The sequence below is a fragment of the Python bivittatus genome, unplaced genomic scaffold (genome assembly GCF_059951505.1).
Source record: "Python bivittatus isolate LINGU-HERP-01145 unplaced genomic scaffold, Pbiv_v1 ctg000020_np1212, whole genome shotgun sequence".
Taxonomy (NCBI): domain Eukaryota; kingdom Metazoa; phylum Chordata; class Lepidosauria; order Squamata; family Pythonidae; genus Python; species Python bivittatus.
The window spans coordinates 75,228,585-75,241,498 of NW_028277030.1; the positions used below are offsets into that span (position 1 = coordinate 75,228,585).

Here is a 12,914-nt window from a genome sequence, read left to right on the forward strand (position 1 = left end):
GGGGAAAGGGGCGTCCTAGAGAGGGGCGGGCTCTCAGAAGACGTCGCGGCCAGTCACGTTAATGACGCAGCGACGTCGCTCTCTACCCCCGGCGGAGCAGAACGAGGGCTGTTCCAGAGTGGCAAGTGACCCGTCTCTTATGCGTAGCGTTACGCTCGCTCGCTCGCGCTGTTGGTAAACTTCTACGCAGATAACTTGCAAATAATATTGTTATGCCTCTGTTGCCATTGCCTTCCAGACGTAATTCAAGATATAAGCGTGAAACTAAGATCCACAGGAAAAACCCTTTTAAGGGTATGTACACTTTCAAAAGCCTATTTGTCAGATGTGAAAAAGGCCGCCTTCTGCCTAATTCCCAAAAATCAGTTTCTCAGGAATTGTAGTAATTGCTTTTTTTGTTCTCATTAGCTGCTTTGAGTGCCATAAGAGTAAAAAGCTGGGGTATAAATTAAGTAATAATGCATATTATAATTATGCAGTGGTTTGGATTTAGTTTGGAGGAGTTGCTTTGGAATGCGGGAACATCTGTCTGTGACTCATTAAGTCAGCCACATCTATTTCCAATAGAAGAGAATATCTGTATCTCAGGGTTGAACTGTGGAATCCTTGGTGCTCTCTAAGCTTGATTGTTTGCTTGCAGATGTTTCATTACCCAACTAGGTAACATCAATGGGTAGTGAAATCTTGAGCTTCCTTGGCTAGGTTTACCTGTCACACTAACTGATTGTTTGATTTGGGTTTCACTTGGCACAGTGTGTGACCTCATGGTTTGTCAGCCATGGTTTTGTTTGTTAGACTTATATCCAGCCTTTCTGTTAGCCCTTAGAGGTAGTCCAGGTACGAAGCTCCAACCGTGAGTACTAACACTACCTTTATTGTAAAGTTACATTAACAGAATCGTTCAAGTCTGAAAGTGCGTGTCTCCCCCCTTACCTTTACAGTTCAAGAAATGAGGGAGGGTCCCTCCTGAGACATGTGCCATGCTCCTGAAACCTTATGAAAAAGGGCTCCCAGTTTCTCTCACCCCCATTGCTTCTGTGGGCTAAGCTGCCTCCTATCTAACTTGCCTAGATGGCTGCTGCTCTTCCCCCTCCTCCTCCTGTCTCTCAAGGACATTCTCACAGACCATTGAACTTTCCATCAGGAGCTCAAGGTGCCATACAGAGCATTCCCCCCTCTAAACAATACCATGAGGTAGGTGGGACTCTATCGCTTGGGGGCGGGGAGACTGTTTGCATTTATGCATGTGTACAGGGGAAATATACGTGTTTGTGTGCATGCACATGTGCATTGGCATGGGAGAGATTATGCAGCCATTTATATGCTGCTCATTGCATTTATGTGTGAATGGAGGAATGAAGATTAGATATGTATAGGGAGATGCATGGATATGTATAGGGAGCTTATATGTATTCTCATGTATCACTGGCAAGGCCTGGCAAGACACCAATTTATTTTTATATTAACTTAATGTGTGTCTTGCCTTTCCATCAGGATCTCAAGGTAGCATACAGAGCACCACTTTCCATTTTCCCACACAACAGCAACCCTGGGAGGTAGGATGGGCTTGGAGAGCATCTGCCCAAAGTAATCCAGTGAGCTTCAGGGGCTGAGAGTAGACTTGAACTTGGTTTCCCCAGTCCTAGTCCAACACATCTTTACCATTACACCATACTCAGGCTTAGTTTTATGTGCAAACCAAGCCACTATGATTTGTTTAACAAACTACAGTTCAAATAATCATGGCTTAATGCAAGATATGAACCCAACTTGTGCTTGAGGATTTAAAATTTCTAGAAATGGAGAATAAACCACTTCTTACATTCTTAAGTGTAGATCAATGGTATTTTTAAAAGAAATGTTTCATCATGAACACTGAGTGCCATGCCCAGTTCTGAACATTGAGGAAGAATGGATTCATAGCAGAATAGTAGGTATTGCTAAAAAGAAAAGATTAACAACATTGATACATTCAGCTGGAGAAAAAAAAAAGGTGGTAAGAGGACAGTACAAACTGTCTGTACCTACAAACACATTTTTATGCAGTAGTTGCTGTTCAGTACATATTCAGGGATTTTACTTTAAAACATCATTTGTTGACTACTTATATGAGTCTCTTCATTGTCCACCAGTCTTTGTTTTATAGGACCATACAATAGGTCCTATAAAAAAGTGCAGCTTCTCATTTATGTTTGATCAAGTGGTCATTGCTTGTGCAGTTCTAAGAAAAAAAATACATTAACAATTACATGTATTTTTAGCACATGTAGTGCTGAAAATAGTTCAGATGTTCACAAGGCAAGCAAAACAAGCACGGTCTCTCCTGGTTATCTGACAGATTAGATCAGTTAGAGTAACCTGGTATATATTTTATGCCTCTCCCCCACGATTTCAACCCGTCCCACCTGATCGCACAGAGAAGGCATGCTCCGGACCCCCTCGGCAAAAGAACTCCAACTAGCAGGGTCCAGAAGGTGGGCCTTCTCTACTGTAGCCCCCGCCTTTTGGAACATCTTGCCCCCAGAGGTGAGACAGGCCTCCTCACTCCCGGCCTTTCGGAGGGACTTGAAGACCTGGCTCTGCCATCTGGCCTGGGGCGGGGAGGGAGGTCAGCAGATGTGGGGTTGGCTAGCCCCCTAGAGCCCTGGTGTTGCTTCCATTGGCCTCCTGGATTTTTCCTTTTATTCTTTGTAAATGTGTCCTGTTATAAATTTTAACTGTATATTTATTGTTTTAATATGTTGTAAGCCGCCCAGAGTCCCCCATTGGGGGGAGATGGGCGGGAACAAGTTAAATAAATAAACAAACAAGCAAACCTAGGCCCACCTGTAATTTCCAAACATCCTATTTGTACTTTCCATCAAATTTTGATAGTACAGTAACCAACTGTGGTTTGTCATTTTGATGCAAGAAATGCATAAAAATATGTACTGTAAACCCTACAATAAGTGTGACACAATTAAAATATAAGAGAAATGCCAAACTCTCCTACAAAAACTGGACTGTTTCTTTTAAAAATCCTGGTTTCACCCCTGTAGGTGATGTACAATGCTACTGTATATTCCATTTGTATTGAAAAGACAACAAAGTAAACTGCACATATCATGAATGGTATCTTATCTCCATGTGTTCTTAGAAGTTTAGACTCTTTTTTGATGTTGTTGTTCTCAAAATACTTCTAAAAGACCAGAATGGCATTTATATGATTTCACCTTTTTGAAAGTAAGTGACAGAACCAATTATTATTTAACTTCATGTAGAATTAAATGCTTGTGGGACTTTGAAGATCTTCACAGCAGTTTGGAAAACAAACGTGGCATAGGGAGCAAATTTATAAACAATATAAAAACTGCCATTCTTGTTCAGCAGTCTGTGAAGTTTGTCTTAATGCTGAACTCATAGAAATCTCCTACTTTTGTGCCATGGCATTCTGTATCATTAAGGTGCAAATCAGAGAACTACAAAGAAAAAAGTGTTTTAAAAATAAACTGATTAATAAAGCAGTTGACAGCCTATTTATCCTTGGGCAATGTAATCAGTATATTTGGGGGTACTGAAATCTGGCATTTTGGTTCAAGATCGGACATCATAATATGCTAAAACGAGGGCAGGCATTCTTTGATCAAGGGCTGCATATAAATTAGATGGGCAGAGACAAAGTGAGTGGGAACCTGTCTTCTCTTTGACCTCCTTTTGTTCTTTGCTCTTCATGTACCAAGAGACCAAGAAAAGCAAAAATACAATTGCCAGGGATCTGAATTGTTTGAGGAATGCTAGGCCTTAGTCGTTATGTGGCATTATAGCCCTAGGTTGCCCACCTAAACTTGGCAATTTTAAGATGTATGAACTTCAACTTCCAAAATTCCCCAGCCAGCATTGAGGTCCACACATCTTAAAGTTGCCAAGTTGGAAAAACACTGTTCTAGAGTTTTCTTATTTGCCTAGAATAGCCTATCTATTTTTCATGGTTGCATAATAGCCCAAGCTTTCTCAAATTCTACTTTTTGCATAACATATATTCATTAAAGGCAGTGGATCTTGATCTCTTCCCCACCCCACCCCACCCCACCCCACCCCACCCCATGATAGATATAACACTATGATGTGCAAGAGGAAGACTGATTATGACCACTCTTAAAATGACAGTGCAGCTAAATTCAAAACATTAATTCAGCATTTATGTTTAAGCCATGCTTAAACAATCTCTTTGTTTCAGCAGTCAGGGGATATTAGACCAGCAGGCTGTTTATAATATTAATTCAGTGTACTGGCACTGAGTACAGATCAAAATGGGAGGTTCCAACCACCCCTACCAAAAATAAGTCATCAGAATCATATAATCTATTCGTTGAGCCTGCTCCCCAACTTTCTGAGCATCTCTACACTATTTCAAAAGAACATGAAGACAGCAAGCAGAAATCCTAGCTGAGTAACAAGGTCACTGTTATAACTACTTACATAATTACAGCTTTTCTTAATCCCACCAGAAGCATCCACAGGATCAGATGCTCTCATCAAAATGACAGAAGTAGCATTGTGCCATCATGGTGCAAGCACCACTCTTTTCATATGGGCATCTAATGTCACAGCACATTGATAAGAGCCAGAACTTGCATTGCATTGCATGGCATGACACTGCTTCATTCTATGTCTTCCCGATCTCCATGTGGACACCTGATATACCACCAGTTAAAAGATTGCAACAATAAACTGGGAAAGTTCTAGATTAAAAGCAAGCTCCCACGCAACAAACCAATGGGATCTTCAGTAAGGGGTTACAGTGTGGAATGCTCTTTCTAGCAAGCAGTGAGAGCTCTCTTCCACAATATTCTATTGCATTGCTTCTCCCACAAAGGTGTGTTTTATTTTGTTTGGTTTTTCCCTTCTAACAGAGGTCAGCATTCCATATCCACTAAGCATGGTTAATATTAACTGATTGTGGAGATATGAGATTTCCTTCCTTAGTTCTCCTCAGATAGTTTTGTACTTCTACATATTCAAGGCTTCCCACTCTTTGTGTGATTGGTAAACATTTAAGCTACATAAGAAGACGTACTCATAGTGATGCTTCGAAAAAGAAGTTCTATTTGTTTATACATACATAAGGAAAACTGAGTACTTACTAATATTGGAGGATTCTTTGACAGAAAAAAATATGCTTGGGATCTCCACTTCAATCGGGTCCTTGGTGCATATGATAGTCTCATTAATTTCTGTAAATATATACAATTGCTGCTTGTTAAGGGGAGAAGAGGAGGCCAGACTTGTTTCCTATATGTATATTCTGTGCACACAAAGTTAATTTTCATCATTTAGGTCCTAAGTGTTGCAATATCTAGAAACAAAACCTCATAGAGAAGTGATGACCTCCTTCTTCCAATGGAGGCCAGAAGGCAATAAATTATTATGGGAAACACTGTTGGGAATGATGTATTTGGATGCTATTGCACTGCACAATTCATCATACTCAGTATAATGTGAATTTGAAACAGATTTGGAGATAGGGGAAATCAGTTATACTCTATTCAGTGTTGGAGGGGAGAGGAATAGTTTATTTTGCCACACTCCATTCCAAAAAATCATCACAGCGTATAGGATACACTTTGTTCTTGACCTTTTTCCAAAAACAAGATAACTTGGGAGAGCCAATACATATTATTGATGACATTTGATATGGAGAACCTAGCAATTGTTATATGAATCAAGAAAGTATCAGGTTCTTTACATCTCTTAATAGGTGACCTTATCAAAATAAGTAAATCACCATAGTATTTTTAACAAAATCTTTGTTTTATTATTCAAGTTGCTTCCTGAACTCAGGCACTGGACACTATAAAGATCTTTGGGATGGCTGGTTGGTGAATCCTGAATCTGAATTCAGTGCCACAGATATTAGATCTAAATCAAATGCCATGCTTTTGCATTAAATATATATTTTAACCTTGATCAAATAAGCCAACTTTATAATCCTTCTTTTTGCTTTTAAAAGTCTTGATATTTATTCTTTTTAAGTAGTGTCCCAAAAGCTGATTTCTTTTCATTCTCTTTATCTTTTCTCAGGAACTTTCTTATAACACATCTCTTTTGTAGGTCCAAAATAAGAAAGTTGTCCAAGTCATTCTTCTGAGTTGAAATCCACGCATCTAGTTCGGTCTTCTGATTTATTATTTCTGTGTCCCTTTTAGCTATTGAAACATCAGCCGGTTTCATTTGTAAGTCCTGTGTACCATCTTTGTCAATATCATTCTTGCAGCCTGTCATTTTTAAATCCATATCCAATCCTGTCTCCTCTTTTAAACCCATTTTTATAGTAGCAGACAAATTTAGAGAAAATTCTGAGTACATTGTTACCAAATATCCTTGAATTCTTCCAGAGTTAAAATACTTTTCTCCATTCTGTATTAGTGGGTCTTCTCCTTTAATTGTAATCTTTAGTTCTTTCTGGTTGCCTCTAGTAACCAGCCTTCAAGGTCTCCTCTTACCATGTCTTTTTCTAATCCACAACATTCCCATGGAAAGGTTTGTTACTTAGATTCAAAATCTTCATATATTTTTAATAGAATTTTAAACAAACTACAGGAAGGATTCTTATAGTCAATTTCAAAATCTTATTTCCAGTCAATCTAGCCCTGTAGTCCATTTATAACTTTCCAAAATCAATTTTCTAATCCCCCTTTTGCTGCTTATTTCTGAATAAATTTTTTTCTTTAAGTTCTTAAACTTACATGAAATTTCTTTCACTGAGGATTGAAGGAGAGTCACCTAATGAAATAAAACTTGTCTTTCTGAAGGTTCTTATTATCCAAAAAGCAATTTACAAGCCATTTACAGAAGTGATTAAGAGGAAGTAGGTGAACCCAGTGTCCCTTTGAAGGCTCCAAATGGCGGCTTGGGCAAAGCTGACTCTCCTGGCTCCCAGAGCATTAAAACCTTCCAGAGACCGCTGTTTTATGGTCTTGTTCCGGGAAGCATCTGTATGGAGCCCTACAGGTGATCCTAAGTCCTCCCCTTTATCCAGAGAGGAATTACAAGGCACCGATTCATTTGTCGGCTCATTCTGCCGCTGTCGTCGGGTCCACTAAAGGCGACGCTGTCTTCAGTCTGCCATTGCTTCCCCAGAAGTCTAAGGCTACTGCTTCCAATGGATAATATACATAGAAAGCCTAATCTTATTACAAAATTATCAAAAAGAATAGCTAATCCAAACTATCACATTTCTGTCTTGTGGAAGATGAGATTTTGCCAATGGAGTGTAACGGGAGTGAGAGTGCACTGATGCCCAGGAGGGAGAAGTAGGAAACAGCCAAACAAACAATAAGAAAATGTTTTTAAAAAAATCACTTATTCTGCCACTTAAAAAGAAATCCTGGAAAAAATTGAGCTGTTACTCAAATGATGGTACAATTGAAGGGAATTGAACTGCTTTCTGTCCTAATTAGCAACATGATTTTGAGTGCAGGTTGAAGGTTATAAGCAGTTCTGCTAAAGAACAGTCATCATAAAAAGCACTCCTTAATAAAATCAGAACTGTCTAGGCAGACATGCTAGGAATTTAAAAGGGCTGAGATAGGACAGAAGGCAGGCTGGACTAATGAGAAGGATGACCTAGTTGCGCAGTAAAAATACTGGCATGGGAAAGTATAGCCCTGTCTTTTCTGGAGAAAAAGAGCTGCAATATAAGATTTTCAAATTCCAAACCTGTTTACCCAGTAGAAAAATAATTGGCAAATATTATGAAAAGAAACCATTATACATACACGCATATACACATACATACATACACACTTCTCACTGTGTTCAGGATTCACTTTCCTGAGTTGGATTGCAAAGCAAAATAAGACCGAAGTAACGCTGAAATGAGGAATTCTGGAAAGGAGTTGTGGCAGGAAGTGCTCGCTCTCATAATATTAGAAGTGGCTGTTTACAAGGAAACTACTTAACAAGAGAGAGAGAAGGAAAAAAGGATTTTAAAAAATACTTCCTTACACAGATTATGGCATTTGCTACCATAAGATGCACTGATGAGACAATGTCTGTTACATAAGGCTGCCAATAGCTACTGTCATGCTAGATGTCTATCCCAAGCATGGTGCCTCTCAAATCCCGATACTGAGGAACTAACTAGGGAGGGTGCTTTGTTATTCAGGAACATCCCAGAGGCATTTGACCTGCCCCAACCAGAACAAAGGCTGGCCTATTAAAATCTTTGGCTCTTTTTATCTTCTGAACATTTGAGAATGTTTTAAAGAAATTTCATTTCTGAAGTGGAAGAATAGTCTGTTAAAAAAAACAACAGTATTTAGAAATGAAATCTAAGTAACTGTGATTCCTTATTTATATTTTACTTTAGCAATTTTGTGGAAAATTGTTTCAAGATCACTGTCTCTAGGTAGGGTTTCTTTCTGAATTTATTCAACTGTATTCATGATTTACTTATTAATATGGATTGCTCTGTTAGATTTGCCTATTAAGCAGTTTACTGGGTTATTTAACTATAAGGCTAGTAAATTTGTCAGATACCCTAATACGACAGGTATTTGGAGCAATAGAAAATAAAACTTAGTTTCCTCTTAACTTTTTTCTTCTAACGGATTTGGAAAAATAAGGTTGGACTCAGGATTCAACATGGAAGAATTATTAGGCAAAGTGGGAATAATGAATGAGTCTTTGTTAATAACTTACTCCATTGATATCAGTGGGATGCAAGTTAAGGTACTTTAGATTAGGTCCAACCCATAAGACCAGTAAGAACAAGGAAAAAAATGTGGAGATTTAAACATAGATTCAGAATAGTTTCGTTTATCTCATCTTGATCCCTAAACACAGCATGAATGTGTGAGAATTTCTGCATGTCCAATTTATAGCATCATCCTGCCACTGTTGTGATGATGTATCATTAAGGTAGTCAGGCTCTATATTGCTACAGGGATGGCTGGGTGATGGAAATGGCCATTATTCCCCTAGACCAGGAAACACAAATATTTATATTTTAAAGATTTATATGGCTGCCCAACTCAGATAACATGACTCTGGTCATGATTTCTCTCTTCTTTTTTGTACACTGCCGAATCAAGTTTTTAAGAAATCATTAAGACCCACTAAAACAGTAAAATGGGAGTCAGGGCTGAAATATCCTCAAACTGGAACTCTACTCATCCTGACCCAAAGGCCTGGAGAATGACCCAAGTCTTAACTGGTTTCTAAAGGCCTGTATAGTTGGGGCCAACCATATATTGGGGAAAAGATCGATCCAAAGGGCTAGGAGTCACCACCAAGAAGGCATACTTCTTGAGTCCCATAAAATGATATGGCTTCAATGAAAGCATCTGGAGCATGCCCTCCCTGTTGGAGCATATGGGCAGGCAGATACCCTTGGGAGCAGGCAATCCTGCAAATGAAGACATTATTAAAAATTGTCTTCCCAATACCCAAATATATTTCAGTTGAAAATACTCATTAACTTATAGGCACAAGCTTCATGTGCACACGCAGGCACATATGCAATAAAACTAGCTTGCTGGACAAAAATAAGGGATAGTGCAAAAATAAACACTGATTTCAGCACAGAATTTTCAGACAAGGCAATTTATCCAAGTTATTTGCATTCACCTTTCTAGAACTATAAAAAATGAAATCCAAGTATTAACACAATAAAATAGCAAAGCAATTGACACATTCATTATAAAACCAACAGGGTTCACTTCTGATGATACTAATGTTTGCATTCCTAATTGATGTGCTCTTGGCCTTTGGCCATTAATAGTTATTTATATGGTAAAACAGAAGGCTTTATTAACTATTTAAACAACTGCAGTCTGCTGAGTGGAGGAAAGGGAAGAAGAAATTACAGGCTGCATAAGGCAGTCTCCCTGGCAGAATAGGCAAAAGGGAGAACGCCATAGAGCCAGTCCTGGACTGTAATTACCCTTGAAATCAGCCTTTTTTTTCTTCTTCCTAGCATTTTCCCGCAGGGGCAGGGTCTGCTTTTTCGGATCAACTGAATGTTGATCTGTTGGTTGAGACAGGAATTGACTGGCCAGGTTGTCGACTGTGCCTGATGTTGTGGGCTGAGAGAGAGTGACTGGCCCAAAGTCACCCAGGCGGCTTTTAAGCCTAAGGCAGAACTAGAACTCACAGTCTCCTGCTTTCTAGCCTGGCGCCTTAACCACTAGACCACACTGGCTCTACTGACCCTTGAAATCAGCTAAACATCCAAAAATCAAGGAATTCCTTTTGCCCACAGAAGCTGTAAGTAAACCAGTCCCTACTTCTTCCTCTAGTTCTATCCCAATTTCCAACAGATTTAAGGTTCTTGAATGTGACTTCCAAATAGAAATACAGTAGAAAAACAAGTTACCAGATTCCTCCATCTCTTTAAAAGATGATCTGAGTGGTCTAATTCCTTCCAGGCCTCTCTCTAACTTACTCGATGTATCCATAAATGACAAGGGAACATTGAGGCAGGATTGGGAGTAGTTTTCACAGGGTGGTTCAACTGAACTTATGGCTAAGCAATGCCTTCTCACAGCCCAAGCAGTTAATTCGGTTTTTGAAGAGTTAGCTTCAAGAAGTAAAAATCAGAACTCATTGAAGAGTGAGTTTTTGCTGATAAGTAACTCTGCTGAAAAGACTCTCTGCCTTTATCAAAACTCATGAGTTAGATTTGGATATATAACACTGAGTTCACTTACAACATTTAAGATATAGTTTGCACTAACAGAAAATTTTGAACTAGAATGGTCCTCATGAAGAACTGTGCATAACATCTCCATGAAGGAAGAGGAATGACTTGCAGTACTAAGTAACAGTATTATTTTTTGAAAATCCATTGAAGAGCCTACTTTTATTGCAATATTTGTATGCTGTTATCCTTTGTGAAAATGATGTATTTATAATTCATTTAGATAGAACAAAACAAGTGCAAATTTAGAACGGAAACATTATCATAGAAGAATTAACAAATCTGACCAAGCAGATTTTTGCAGCAAACTCACCCTCCCTGGGGTTAGTCCCAATGGGGTTATTAGCAAAGAAATCATAGGAAAGCAGGTAAGAGCACTTTGTATGGTGCCATCTAATGAGGAATTGTCTCAAAGAACCCTTACCAGAAATTGCCCTCTTATGTAAAGGCATCTTGTCTTTTTTACTTGGTGTCTGGGCTGAAAGTTTGTAATTAGTGAATGATGCACAAAGTTTTGCACGGCTCTTAACCTTTTTTTTTCTTTCTCAACTTATTCATAGCAGTGAAGGCTCCAACCTGGAAAACATCAAGGATGCTCCAGGTCCAACAATAAGATTCCACATGGATAGCCAATGGAGACCATGATTACTCATGCTGAGCTACCTATTTTAGAGCCAAACTGCCTCACCCCCACACCCCAAGAAACCATTCCCCCTCCTCCCACATATTTGTCTTTTACTATAACATGAACCTCTTTGGAATCTCCCCCTTGGTGTTTTTTATGCTTCTTTTCCACTCTAGAGAAGGGCAGTAAATGATTTCTAACTGTTTCTTCCTTTCTTTCCCCCTAGGAATAACAATAGCAATAATAATAAATATTGCAACCTTGTATGTGTATGTAAAATTTGCACTTTTCAAAACTACCTACTAGAATATAGGATGGTTTGTTTAAAACTTCTTGCTGTAAAAAAAAACAAAACCTGATGATAGTAGAATTGTATTGGATCTAATTATTTTTGGTAGCTTGAATTAACAAATTTGATGGGCAGGACTTCACCCAAAGTAAAATTATGAGATCTGTGGTTAAGGGAGGTAAGAGTAATTGAAAATGATGGGTCTAAAAGCACTGTCAAGTTCTGTGAGCTTGAAGCTGTGGAAAAATTCATTTGAAACTGGCTTCAGAATAAGATTATAATCTGGCTTTCAAAATGGAAACTGGAGTAAATTGTTCAAAGAAAGTAATTTTGACAATCATTTTGGCCTGGAACTCTCTCTCAACCCATCTTTTAGCACATGGTTTCCTTTAATTATATTGACCTATATAGTGATGTTCAAAATATATATTAAAATGTTAGAATATAAACCTACATATTATCAATAATTACATTCTTCTTGTGAAATAAATTTTAGCAGTCAATACCATGATTCTTGATTAATTGGATTACTGGTATGAATGAAAAATAAGTATTGAAATCTAAAAGCCAAAATATTCAATTTAAAAAATACTTGGAACTGCTGCCCAACAGAACACAAATTGTATGTATGCAAGTATTTCTTCTGTGGATTGCAGAATCTTGACATGCAGGTCCCAGATTCACCAGCATCCCCAGTTAAAAAGGAGATAGTTAATACTGTAAAAGAACCAAAAGTTGTTTCGAGACACATGTGATCAGGGATATCAGACTTCTCTGGCAAACTAGAATAGAAGCCATGAACAGGCCCTTAAGAATCTAGTGATTCTTATATCACTTCTGATAAGGATTTTATACTCAGGCTTCATTTCCATCTATCTTTTGTTTTGGTAGTGACCAGATCTGATATCAAGTTGTTTTCCTCTGACAGTGTGAGAACTCTCACATTAACTTTCCCTTCAAGACCTCTCCTCTCCATGTGCTTGTACTAGAAGAACTTGAAGCCTCTTTCCTTCCTCTGGAGGAGTGTCCAGCTCAGAAAGGATATGACATTCTTCGTGAATCCTGTGTCTTTGTGTAAGTTGTAGAGCTCTCCCCTCCATTCTGAATCTCAATGAAAAGGTATTTCCATTCCTATCTTCCCATAAAATCAGAGAGGAAAGGAATTCCCATATCTAGAGAACAAACGCAGCAGGGGCTTCAGTCTCAATCTCTTGGTTACTCTTCCCAAATCAAGACTAATCACTCCAGGATCCAGCAAAGGGAAGACTGCCTGCCAACCTTAGAAACAGGAAAATGGAGAAGGAATGCTCAATTCAGAT

At 38.6% G+C, this 12,914-nt stretch overlaps 1 long non-coding RNA gene across 1 annotated transcript in view; it reads left to right on the forward strand.

Annotated features, from left to right (window-relative positions):
• Nucleotides 1–40: 40 nt before the first annotated feature.
• The window catches only part of LOC148217099 (uncharacterized), a 62,839-nt gene continuing 49,965 nt past the window's right edge, over nt 41–12,914 (forward strand). Inside the window, exon 1 of the long non-coding RNA XR_015796393.1 lies at nt 41–294. This is a non-coding gene — a long non-coding RNA (uncharacterized LOC148217099). The remainder of the gene's footprint in view (nt 295–12,914) is intronic.